Raw genomic sequence first — 12,589 nt, forward strand, 5'->3', positions numbered from 1 at the left:
CTTAGGATTCGGAGGGCAACAGAATGTTTAGTTGTGCCAAGGTTTCTACAGATGGGTTTTAGCCATCTGGCCCTTGCCAATTTATAAGCAGGGCAAGCAAAAAGAAAATGAGCTGTGCTTTCCTCCGGGGCAGGGCAGCATGGGCATGATTGTGCTGTAAATTTCGAACAATTCCATTTGACTGTGAACGAGTTAAGGGTTAGTGACCCTAACCTGAGTTGGATATAAAAGGTTCTATCTCTTGGGACTTGAATGAAGTCCATATATGGTTTAAAACAGCTGTACTGTTTATACGAGAAGAACTCCTCGGTCACTTTTCCCATATAAGGATTTCTTAACTCTCGGTCACCTACCCAGTTCCAGTAGAGTAGTTTAAGTTCCTCTTTTGCTGGGGGAATCTGACTTGCCCATGCCCCGGACAACCCAAGATCAGTTTGTAATTTCTTGAGATTAGCCAGCCATTTAACTTTGTTGCCTATGTCAAGTGCAAGGACCTCTGAGAGTGCTGCAGCATAACCAGAGAGCTCCTGCGTCCGTCGTAGGCGTGCCCAGAAAAACAGAGGACGGGACCTGGCAATGTCACTAAAAGGGCGCCTGCCCATATCGCATAAAATTGGTCTCAAGGGTGTACTAATAGGAAGCGGGACTAGCTCTCTAAGAAATTTATGTTCCGACTTGGAGATGTCATCCGTGTTATCAAACCCCCAGAGCTCGGCTCCATATAGGGCCGAGCTCACTGCTTTACTCTCATAGACCGCGAGAGCAGGAGCGACCGGTTTACTTGATGATAAGCTTTGTGCTTTCATAATAGCTCCTGCTACTCGCTTGTGGTTTAGTAACATTTTATCCAGATGAGATCTCCAATTCATCTTGTCAGAGAGTCTAACCCCCAAATAATCAAAAGTTTTGACTCTCTCTAGCTGGGTTCCATCGAGGGTGAGGGTAGATTTAAACTGTTTATGAGGGTTAAAGGCCATGAACTTGGTTTTTGTAGTGTTGATCACAAGACCACGATTTGTGCAGAAAAGATGGAATCTATCTAACAACTTCTGTAGACCAGCTGGAGTTTTGGAAATAAGAAGTGTGTCGTCGGCAAAGAGGAAGGTGGCGATTTTGTCTCTAACCAGACTGGGTGCGTCGGCAGGGTCTTATCCCAAGAAATCAACCACCCCATTCACATACAGTGAAATTAGGGTGGGAGCCAAGACGCACCCCTGTCGGACCCCCCTACTAACCGTGATCCTGTCAGTGACTTGGCCCTGGGAGCCCCATCTTACTCGAGCATAGTTATCCTTGTGTAGACTAATCAGAAGATTTAAGATTTGTACTGGAATACCCATTTCTGCTAGGACTGACCACAGTTTCCCCCTAGGAACCAAATCGAACGCGGTCTTGAGATCGATAAAGGCAAGGTAGAGACTGCCCTTACCGATCACAACCACCTTCCAATACAGCAGGAGCAGTCTGAAAATTTGATCAATAGTCCCAGTTTTCCTTCTAAACCCCGCCTGGCACTGGGAAATAATGCTACCGTCCTCAATCCAGTCCTGAATCCTATGAAGGAGTACCCTGCCAACCACCTTCTGGATGACATCAATCAGGCTTATAGGCCTGTAGTTGGCAGGGTCCTCCTTGTCCCCCTTTTTATAAATGGGGACTACTTCGGCTCCTTTCCAGGAGTCCGGGACTGGTGCTCCCTTAATAATTAGGTTAATCAGAAGGAGAATATACTTGGCCCATTTGACAGGTTCGAGTCGGAGTAGATCTCACGGGATCCCATCAGGTCCTGCAGCTTTGGCAGGAACGATACAGTTGATTGCGTCTACAATTTCTATAACGTTGAAGGGTGTAGCTCCATTGTCAGAATGTAAATAATGGACCTGTTCTACAAGCTGCTGGTTATCCGGGGGATCCTGTCGTGAGTATAATTTGGAAAAATGGGCATACCATTCTGGATTGGTAATGTGATTGGGAATTGGGACAGTATCTCTGGAATCAACAGCTTTAATCAAATTCCAAAAGACTGTAGATTCCCTTGGATTGCAAGCAGCTTTAAGAGCCTGCCAATAAGATTCCTCCCAGTCACGTTTAGCGTTTTTGATGGCAGCATTATACTCTTTTCTGGCTTCTTTAATTTTAAGAGGAATTTTTCTTTTGAGGGCAAGAGATGGGGCCTTTCTCTTTGTTCTACAACCCTTTGTAAACCAGGAATTGACCCCCTTTTTATTTCTGTTCTTGTGGTTAGCGTCTTGCCTAATCTGAAAGTGGGAGCTCATCTGGATGATAGTTGCTTCATAGATTGAAGTTGCCTTAGATGTTACAAGACGATCTATATCAACTGCCTCCAACTCCTTAGTTCCCAGCAACAGGAGTTCAAGAATGGACTGAATTTTAAAGACTTGCCCTACAACCTTCGCCCACTTCAAGAACCTGCCAGAATTAGAAGGAACGACATCCTTAGTAGATAATATGGGATCAGTACTGGGGACTTGCTCAAGCAGTGGCCAGAAATTCTTCAGAAAACAAGACAAAAAATGATGGTCGCTGTCCACTGTAGAGCCAACTGTCATATCAGTGGATGCTGTCCAAAGACGAATATCTAATCAAATATAGTCAATGCGTGAGGTAAACCCTACTCTATTGAATGTATGGGCTCCTAAACTATCAGATGGGGCTCTACCATTCAATGCCCTCAGACCAAATTCAGAGGTTATTGCATTGATCTGGATAGCCACCTGGGTCCACTTTTTAATAGGTACTAAGTCTAGACAGGGTATTCCCCATTGTAGATCTTCATCTGCTGACCCTAGAAAATCATCCAAACCCAGGGGTTCGTAGGTACAGTTAAAATCTCCTTCTATCATAACTTTCGAAAGTGGATGGCAGCTGCTTAGTTTTTCCTCAAGAAGGGAGAGAATGGGCGAGGTCTTACCACCAGTCGTCCCTCTTACATAGATATTAAAAAGTTCGAGGGATTCCTCACCCTTTGACCCTTTTATAGTGAGCCACAAGATGTCTTGGGATGGAACTGCATGTTGTTTTACTGTCCACCCCAGATCGATACTGATCCACACAATCAAGCCGCCAGAAGGGCGCCCCTTGCCTGTATGCGAAGCTAAGGTGAAAAAAGTAGTGTACTCTGATTTGTGGAGCGGTGTCAGACTCCAAGTTTCCTGAAAGATACATAAGTGATGGTCTTCGACCAAACTACTACAATGGGGCAGTGGTATCTTATTCCTGAGTCCCGCGACATTCCAAGAAAGAATTTTTAATGGAGTGTTGCACGACTCAGGTACCTTAGCCACCACATCTGCAACTATATAATTCATGGTGGTCTTCAGGTTAGTTGGGGGGTGGTCATACCCTGAAGCTTCCAATCCTGCCTGGTCTACAATGGGAATGATGACAGAAGTAGCACACAAGAATGATTCATCTGCTGAAGTCGGATCCCAGGGTAAACTCCTAGAAGCATTAGGGTGATTAGAAGCAAGCCCTTCACAGCCCCTAGAGCCCAAATCAGCGATGAATGCTGTGCTACAATTTCCAAGAGTAGCCGTAGACGGTATATCATACGAGAAAACATGGGGGTGGCCAGTCGAAATGTATTTACCCTGATAAGGGTATTTATTCTGGCTCGAATCCTGAACGAGATTGTGTAGAAGTCAATCGATTTGGCTCAATGGTGAGGGTAAACCATTCTCTAGGTGTTCCTGGTGGCAAACTGCGCTACTCTGCTGTAAGTGGGCAACGTCTGATCAATGTTGTGGTGGAGAGACCCTCTAGGGTAGGTGGAAGCTGAGTTGGAAGACAAGCTGAGGGAAAAGAACTAGCTAGGGAGGTGAGTTTTATGATTACATTTTTCAAAGATTCTACCTCAACCTTAAGAGACTGCAAAATTTGAATCAGGTTGTTATCAGAGCATCTGCAAAGGCAGGTCCCATTTGGGTGAGTTTGTGGGGGCAAAATGGGAGCCACAATTTCAACCGGTGTAATAGTAGGAAGGTCTGCTAAAATTGCAAACCTATTTGAACAAGGTATAGGGATAGCGGATTGGTTCATGGTTGCACTTGAAGATACAGTCTGTAAGTCCGAGTCTGATACTACATTTTGTTTATGGACCAAAACCTTTGGTAGTCGCTCATCTGGTTTACATTGAGCTTTTTTAAACATTGATGGTATAGTAGATGGCGGGGGTGCGTATGTATCAGCTAGTGTTGGGGATGAGGCAGTGAGTTTCTCAATCAGTAGCTCCTCACACTCTCTGACTAGTGTGTCGATCTGATCCATGACACAATTGTCAGCGGCACTTTTAGGGATCTTCCTGGCATTTTTTATCTTCCCTGCACATATATTGGAACCACTGCCACCCCCGGCCCCCTCCATAATTTTCCGCTTCTCAATTTAGGAACCAAGCGCCACACAGTTGACAAACAAGATATACAATACAAGCTAAAAATAAAAAGAACTCTGTTATAAATTCTAAAAGAAGTATGTGAGTTCGTATGTCTACCTAGACAATGAGGGGGACAAGCTTATAGTCACAATACCTCAAAGTTGATCAGCCCACTGGTGCGAACCAAAACAATATGAAGGTAGGCCCAGCCCAGCCTCCTCCAGGCGATGACGGGCAAGGACAGGCCCGCCCTTGGCCCGGGCGCCGCACGCGCCCGTCCCGCGCCGCGGAGAGAGTATCTGCGCTATAAGCGCGTTGGTCAATTAGCTCCTCCCCTTCTCAGCGAGAGCCGCTGCACCTGAAGCAGGTAGAGAGGATCCTGGGATGCGTAGTCCTCTGGGCTCAAAGAGGGTCCTGGGGCTGACACCTTGGCCACTGCTGTGATCCTCGTGCACCCGTCCCACCAGAAGGAGCAAACTGCGGTCCCCAGGAGCAATGGCACGCGCAGCGACAGACACGGCGTCCCGTGCCGCGGAGAGAGTATCTGCGCTATAAGCGCGTTGGTCAATTAGCTCCCCCCCCTTCTCAGCGAGAGCCGCTGCACCTGAAGCAGGTAGAGAGGATCCTGGGAAGCGTAGTCCTCTGGGCTCAAAGAGGGTCCTGGGGCTGACACCTTGGCCACTGCTGTGATCCTCATGCACCCGTCCCACCAGAAGAAGCAAACTGCGGTCCCCAGGAGCAATGGCACGCACAGCGACAGACACGGCGTCCCCCCGACCTGGTTATATTTTTTTCATTACTTCTTCAGACGGGGCTCCCGTTTTCTTGAATCTCGGTACTCTTCAGATGGCCAATCAACCGTACTTTTACACTCAGCCCACAAATCAGCTGGTACCACCATGTCAAACAAACCATCCAAATCTTTCAACAGAACTTTCGAAACCTTCACAAACCTTTCGACTTGTCTATACCATTCCACAGGCTTCTCCCTCAGCTTTAGGAAATCATTTGTAAATGACAGAATATCCTGTCTAGTCCATGGGACATGTACATAACCTCCCCCTGGGACTTCTCTCATTGGATACAACTCTTCTGGTTTTTCTGTTTCTTTCATGAAATACTCTGATGTTTCTCGAGTGACCTGTGCTTCTTCCTTTTTCTTTGTCCACCTTGCCTTCCACCTGTCTAGGTCTCCCCATTTTTGCAATATCGTCATCAATTCCTTAACTTGCAACTTTCTCCCAGACACGTTCATATTTTCTAAATCTTTATCAGAAAATTCTGCTCTAAGGTTTTTGCAGAACCTTGGATCTCCCCACATCGATTCACATTTCTAAAGCTAGATTCATTAATTTTTCATGAAATAGTTTTGTATTTCGAGTTATACTTCTGCAAATGAACAGCAATTCTTCCTCATTATAAGTATTCAACCTTTCCAATCCTACATTTCGTGCTATCATCTCTTCCAATTCTATTCTTAGTTTGAATACATCTAGTATTTTTGGCAGTGGATCGGGGTTTTTCTATATCTCGTGTCCATCTTTCTAACACTGCTGGTGTTATTAGTGTGGCACTCTTTGTTCCGGTGGATGTCTCAATTCGCACCTCTTTTGAACTACTTGTTGTGACTCTTCTGGGTGTGTCATTTATTTGCCCTCTTATCGGCAAGTCCATTAAGGAAATTACTGACTCACAATCACTAGCTTGGTCAGCGACTATTATTTTTCTTTTTTCCGGTTCTATGATTGGTGTAATCATAACGGGAGTTTTAGGACAGTTTGATTTATCTCCATACAGTGGGACAACAGGACCTATAGTCACAGGTATATTTAGAGCTTCAGGATTGGCGTTTAACTGTGTTATCTTCTGTATTAATTCTTCTCTATGCTTTTTTATGGCCTCTTTCTTGGAGTACCCTTTGTGTTGTTCCATCATGTACTACTTGTGGCACTAAGGGTGTCTCTAGGAGTGGAGCGCACTGTCAGGAGCCACGTCGGAAGACACTGACGAGGCGCCACAGGAGGTTCCCGTTCCGACCGGTCTCGGAACTACAATTCCCAGGAGCCCCGGCCGAGGCGCGTCGATGACGTCAGCGCGACGCGCAAGGAAGGTATTTCCGGGGCTGAACGCTCCTTGCCGGTGCCGGTTACTCCAGACGCTGAGGAGCACTAGCTGCCAACGGTCCGGTAAGGGTGCAGTAGCACCAAATCTTGAGGTCTCTCGTATTCTATTGTGGCAGTGCTTCGCAGTGGAAGCGGCAAAGTCTTGGTGACGCTTATGCTCCCGTTGGCGGAATCCTTGTCCGGATTCTTGCGGGAGGTTGGCGTGTGTGATTACTCTTGGGAAGCCCCGGCTGGGGGATTCCTTCCCCGGAGCAGATAGTGGACCGCGCAGTGGCTCCAGCCCCGCGGGTCACTTACCACCTACCTGTGATTTACTGGAGTGTGTGACATTATTCATTGCCAGTGTGAATAGCGCCCGGAGAGGCGTATTGTGTGACATTCACCATTGCCAGTGTGAATAGCGCCCGGAGAGGCGTATTGTGTGACATTATCCATTGCCAGTGTGAATAGCGCCCGGAGAGGCGTATTGTGTGACATTATCCATTGCCAGTGTGAATAGCGCCCGGAGAGGCGTATTGTGTGACATTATCGTTTATCAGTGTGTATAACGCCCGGAGTGGCGTATTGTGTGACATTATCATTTACCGGTGGGAACAGCGCCTGGAGTGGCGTATGGGGTGATCTAGCAATATCCTGTGAATGTTCCTCTACTGAAACCTGGTTCTTCCAACTGCTGACGAAACAAGCAGACGCCTTTTTTTTCTTTGCAGGTAAAATCATAGGTCATGGGTGCCTTCACAGTATAAGGGTAGACAAGATCGTACATGCCTGATGTTATGTGTATTCGTTATACCTAAGTGTTTGTACTTTTGGTCTACAGGTCTCCCTCCCCGCTGTCCCCATCCTTTCCTTCCCCCGCTTGACCACTCCATGGAGTCTGTGATTACAAACCAGACCGTGGTGGTGTCGAGAGGTGGACCATAAAAGCAACGTACGATTCCGAGGATTCCAGGCTGCGACACGCTCGGGGTAATTTTACTTGGCCCTTCCAGATATGGTGGAGGACTTCTCATTAATATTTCATCTAAATAAGCTTCTTCAGTGTCTCCTCCACTTGTCATTGTGTTTTTTCTATTCTGTACATTTACCTCCTGTCTGTTCATCAGCCATTAATACAGAATATAATCCCTCTGTTAACATGGCTTGTCTCCATTGTTTCATTTGTTTGTCGCGAGTCTCACACGGAAATTTTGGGTAGAAATTACTCAAATTCCTGTTACACCTTCTTCTAATGCCTCATACTGGGTCAACCTAGGTCTGGGTTCTAATTCATTCATTCATTCTTGTACGCAGATTATATAAAATTCTCCCATTAAATATTCCGTATTCTGGGAAAGCCAGAATTCCTTCTTCCTTTAGGTATTCGATCCAATTTTCTAACCATACCCAAGTATGATAACCTCTCTCTGCCATCATGTAGGATGCGGGAGTTTTTGGAGGAGGAATGAGAATTCCTTCTATAGTTTTAACAGGCTTATCATTCTTGAAATAATTCTTTATTTTCTGCATAAATTACATTTTCATTTTCTTACCATACATTTTTCGTGATCTTCCGCTTAAGTATTGCTGGTAAGCAAACCCTAAATAGTTTCTATCTGGGCGACTCCCAATTAATGTGGGATCGTACATACACAATCCTTTGTCTATTATTATTCTTGGGACTGCTATGTTTATAGTTACTCAATTTTCCCTCCAATACTAGTGTGTCCCTATTCAATTAGAACTCAACTAACTCTGTGCGTTTAGCCAAGACTTGCGCAGCTTTTTAAGTGACGTCAATATCACTCCTTTCTACTGCCCCTCCTTTACAAACCTTGCGTAAGTGTCACACCCGCTGTTTTACCAATCCCAACGCGGTTCTTTGTGACGTCAGTGCAGCACCCGCAACTGACCCCTCCTTTACAAGGTAATGCGTAACTTAAATTTCTCAGTACTTTGTACGTATCTTGCATAAATCAACAACATAAAACATTCGCTACTGTGTCAGATTCTCTAATTCCAAAGAAGTCTGTTTTCTTTTACTGCGAGTAGAACTTTTCCGCCTACGTTTCACACACTACAAGTAAACCCTTTCCGCTTACTCTTCACTCAAGCATCAGAGAACCTGCTACTCCTTCGGTATTACCCTTTCTAGGTGATATAAGACCAAAGTTTCACCAATGACCTCTTTAGCTACCAATTTCTCTCACTTACATAGACATTAATCCCTAAAACAGTGCTTCTAGTTTTACCTAACTTTCCGCACTTTTCTTGAATTCTGACAAGTAACCTCACTGCAGTATGGTTTCCATTCCCCATCCGCTATTCTTTATTCCCGGGAATTTCAGACAACATGAATAACAATAACAACAACAACAAATGTTAATGCATATATCAATAATTTAAATTATAATATTTTCATTTACAATATTCCCTACCTAACTAACCATGCCTCTGCTACCAAGCAAAACTGATGGAGCGCGGGTCACCAGTTCTGGTCACACATACACCTAATACTCACCTGGGCCCAAACCACATTCATACAGCAAGCTGATGAAAACCCAGCTGGCATCAATTTTCGAGTAATACCTGTAATTTTGTTATTCACTTTACCAAGTCTTACCCATTTAGTAAATGTATTTCATTTCCTTGATGAATCAGGAAGCTAAGTTAGTTTAAGGTAGAATGACCTTTACCTCTTTACTCTGAATAACCACCGACTCAAGTTTTGAAAACCTTTATCTAAATTAATTTTGTGAGTCAAGCATCAATTACAGTAACCACCTTCATATCAAGAGGGAAAGTAAAAGACAATCAATAGCAGATATACTAAATGTTCAATGATGACTGTACCTGGAGAAGGAGGAAAGGAAAGCAGGCATAAAAGAGATTTACGGATTATATTTACCTATTGGTCACGATGAACCCAACTCCAAATTGGGGAAACCAGATAGAATCTCCAGGGGACAGGTAACAGGTAGAGGAAATAGGCAGATTCAGATCTGGAAGGATATCTTCTTCTAAAGTACAACGCCAGCGTTGCACCCCTCTCTGACATAACTCTCCTCGGGTGTCCCTTTTCCGCAATCCCTCTAGATGAATTGAGTTATCAATCAGAATCTCAAACTCTCGAACAAAGTTTCTGGCAGCAGCAGGGTCTGAAACCGCATCTCGGATAGGAACAGCATACGCGTTGGGTCAGTGACTAGTCGGAATGACAGATCTGACAAGTCGGACAAGGTCTCTAGCTATCTTACCTCAATTATAATGTTCTTGATTCATGTACCACCCCCCAAGTATCAATTCTTATGTCTTCCCCTATTCTGATTAGTTGGGATGAGAAGGTAAGTTCATCACACCACCATCAATTTTAACATTTCTCTATGAACCATTGTCTATGTGCCCACCCTTTACTTTTCTTTTCCCATAACTTTATTCCCACACGCATTTCACATTACTCAGTAAATTAACCATTTAATTCAACATTGTTGCATTCGCTGGGGTCATTCAGTCGACTCTCCCAGGCTTCTTCATTCAAGGTGTCCTTGACTGAGTTAAATGGGTGCCGTCATGGTCTTCGGCCAATCTTTGAGCATGCGCGTAGTAGGGATTCCAGTCACCCTCCGAGGCCCAAATAAGAACCAATAATAAAATCAGAAAAAGAAACAGAACACAGAAACAAATGATTTCACTGTATACCACTTCTCTCTACTCTACCGCCATTTACTTATTTAAATCTTTTTCATTAGTGTGTAATACAGCTTACGAGTTTTAGTTTATCAGCAGCAGGTGCCTTAGCGTGTGAGTTCAAAGCAGCCATTTTTAGTGCCATTGCGCAGCTGCAAAAGTTTCCCACCAAAAGTGACAGTGTCATTCTACGTAGATGCAGTAGACGCATGCGCAATAGAAATCCCATGTTTTGTCGGCCATTTTAGAACATTCAAGTTACGGGTTAGAAATGCCCATTGACAACCTTCCCCTAGATAAAAGAGTCGTGACATTTGAAGTTTTAGTATTCACATACAGATTGATTACATTACATGTTATTTGAGAGGATTGAATCCAAGCAAGTTTCTTTTACGAATCCTTGCTCCATCACCACAACTATGCATAAATCCAGTCCCTCCATCCCTACACCCAAGGAATGATACTGAGCAACGCAGTGTGGAGCAAGGTATAATCTTTGTAGGACTTTGATTGTATTAATTTAAATCTTGTGTTTTCCAATACTAATTTGAAACCTTTTCACATCCTACATCACTCAAAACTATTTAAATGTACCTTGCAGTCATTCTTGGTTCAAGGTTTCTTGTTTTGTGATATTAGCTCCTCAATAATCCTGGAGATCAGGGGAAAGTTTGCTAATCCAGGTCCGTGTTGATGCTTACCTGATCTGGCAAATGTAAGCAACTGCTTTGCCTGAACCCCAAAGCATTCTTGATGTGTTACCAAATTCAATGCATGTACCGTCTTCAGGACAAACTGCCACTATTTCTCCATGTGTCTGTCTGGTGACAGTTGCATTCTCATTCCATTTTCAATATGGCATACATACTGCATTAACCCACCTTTCATGGGCCTTCCAGGGTGTTGATTTGAATATATTTACGAACCTTGGGTTTACTCTTGCAGATGTCGAAAATACAGCTTGGAAGACATTATTTGAGCTATCATGATTCAAGGTGTTGAGCATATAGTCTCGGCCCACTCTTCAAATGGCAAGTTTTGGATATTTATGTAGAGTAGAATATTTATACAATCAAAGATGTTTAATGTAAAGCAGGCACCAGCACTTTTATGTTACCCGGAAACTTTTATGTAACTTTACCAAATGTTTAAATGCTTTAAACCTTTTGTCAAATTATAAATGTACATTTAAGGAGGTGGTTTGAGTGAGTTTTATTTTATGATGTAAGGGTAAGTAAATGTTATAGGGTCTGTTAGCTTTTATTGTAAAAGAGTAAGCGAACACTTGAAATAATTTGGAACTTGAGCTTTAACAATTCCAAAGAAATATCTTTTTGTCTTGAATGATGGAAAGAAAGAAGAGTTTTTCAAAATGATCTTACCCTAAAATCAGTCCCCTAGAAGCCTAAGATTCCCAAAGAATTGTCTTACTATCAATCTAATTGGTTGGATTTTTCCTCGAAGAAATGTAGAAAAAGTATCTTCTTGCATTGGAAACACAACATTGCCTTCTTCCATATATAAAATGACAGTTGTCTTATTAGAGAGGTCCAGTTTGAGTTTCACTTTGTCAATTGATAAAATGTGGCCCTTCATAAAGGTAGGTCTGGTCTTTTAGTTGAACAATGTGGCAGGAGGTCAGCCTTAAGATCCTTGAAGTCCACATCTTTGTCCTGGGTGCAAATGTAAGAGACTGCCCAGTCTTCATGGTTCTTCTCAGGTCTCACACAGCTGGTTCAGTCCTCTTCTAATCTTCCACAGGTCCAGGAAAGTTCTCAAGTGGGTGCCTGGTGATGCCACATATATGGCACAAGCTAGTGGGGGGAATGATCCCTGAGGATGTCCTAACCGATGGCGTAAAGGATCCCTGGGCTAACTCAACCCAATTTGGGCATTCTCAAGATGGCCAAAGTCCTTGGCCACACTAAACTTGGGCTCTGAGAGCTGATTGTGTGTGTGGAGAGTGTACTATGGTAATCCCCTTGCCTTCCTACATCTAACATCAAAATTCAGTTTTGGTCCCTGTATCCAAAACCAGACCTGCCAACATATGTATTTATTTAGCTGTGCGAGGAAGGTGTTTGGCCATGCAGGGGTGGGGCTTAGTGCCAAGCACAGCCCTAGAGACTTATAAATCCACAACCCCTCCCCCCACGACAAGTGCACCCTTCCCACGACACCCCATTTCCCCCACCAAATATCAAAATAAGCTTTTGGGGCTGCCACTGATGTCCTGGTGAGGTTTCACAGCTCGTAATGGACATCTGCTAAGCAAAACCTCTAAACAATTAGCAGAAATTCTGCACTCTACAGGCGTTTCCAGATAATTGTATGCCCATTGTGAGATATCGTCTCCTTGCCGGGTGACTGTGGGAAAGGAACTGATATTGTGTGACACACGGTTGCG

The sequence above is a fragment of the Triturus cristatus genome, chromosome 11 (assembly GCF_964204655.1).
Source record: "Triturus cristatus chromosome 11, aTriCri1.1, whole genome shotgun sequence".
NCBI lineage: Eukaryota > Metazoa > Chordata > Amphibia > Caudata > Salamandridae > Triturus > Triturus cristatus.